The sequence below is a fragment of the Diceros bicornis genome, chromosome 25 (genome assembly GCF_020826845.1).
Source record: "Diceros bicornis minor isolate mBicDic1 chromosome 25, mDicBic1.mat.cur, whole genome shotgun sequence".
NCBI lineage: Eukaryota > Metazoa > Chordata > Mammalia > Perissodactyla > Rhinocerotidae > Diceros > Diceros bicornis.
The window spans coordinates 4,845,507-4,846,364 of record NC_080764.1 but is presented as its reverse complement, the minus strand read 5'-3'; the positions used below and the strand labels follow the sequence as shown (position 1 = coordinate 4,846,364).

The following is an 858-nucleotide window of genomic DNA, read 5'->3' as shown; positions in this document are numbered from 1 at the left end:
GGTCAGAGAATACACTCTGTGGGATTTCAGCCCTTTGAACTCTGTTAAGACTTGCTTCAGCACATGGTCTATTTTGGTGAATGTTCCATGGCTCCATTATCCCCCTCCCACCCTGGTGCCATCGCTATTATGCGTTTAGCATTTAGTCATTTATTATCGCTCTAAATAGTTAACATTACACAATATTTACCCTTTTCAGTGTTCTTCATTCCTTCCTGCAGTTCAGTGCTTCCGTCTGCGGTCACTTTCCTCCAGCCTGAGAACTCCTGTGGGGTTCCTAGCAGTGCCTATTTGCTGCTGACTAATTCCCTTTGCTTTTGTTTGAAGACATTTTTGTTTCGCCTTCATTTCTGAAGAACATCTTCTTCAAAACGGTCAGCAGGGTCTTTTTTTTCCCGTTCAGCAATTTAAAGATGTTATTGCATTGTTCCCTGGATTCAAAAAATGGGAGATGCTTCACAAATCTGTACGTCGCCCTTGGGGGCCATGCCATCTTCCATGTGTCATTCCCATTTCAGTATAGGCGCTGCCAAAACAAGCACATAACATAGTTTTTTAAACATTTATACTTGTCCTTAAGAAAAATCTTTCCTTCCATCTCCTGGGTTAGTTCCCTCCTCTAGATGAGGAGCAGATAGAGTCCCCCACGCCCTCTGGGTGTTTTTTCTTTTTGAGGTAGATTTCCAAAAGAGCCCTAATAAATAATCCCTCCTCCCTCACTCAGGTTCTGAGGAAGCTAAGAAACAAAGCAAGGAGTGGCAGCTGCAGAGCTAAATAGCCCTTTTATTTTGGACAGGGGGCCCACATTGCTGGTGGAGGTGGATTTTTGGAACAAGGGCCCACCCCATGTCCAACACC

General features: G+C 44.3%; 1 non-coding gene across 1 annotated transcript; it reads right to left on the bottom strand.

The window, feature by feature from the left end:
* Positions 1–440: 440 nt before the first annotated feature.
* On the bottom strand, positions 441–542 carry LOC131421957 (U6 spliceosomal RNA). The gene has a single exon (XR_009223997.1). It is a non-coding gene; the product is annotated as a U6 spliceosomal RNA (small nuclear RNA).
* Positions 543–858: the final 316 nt, after the last annotated feature.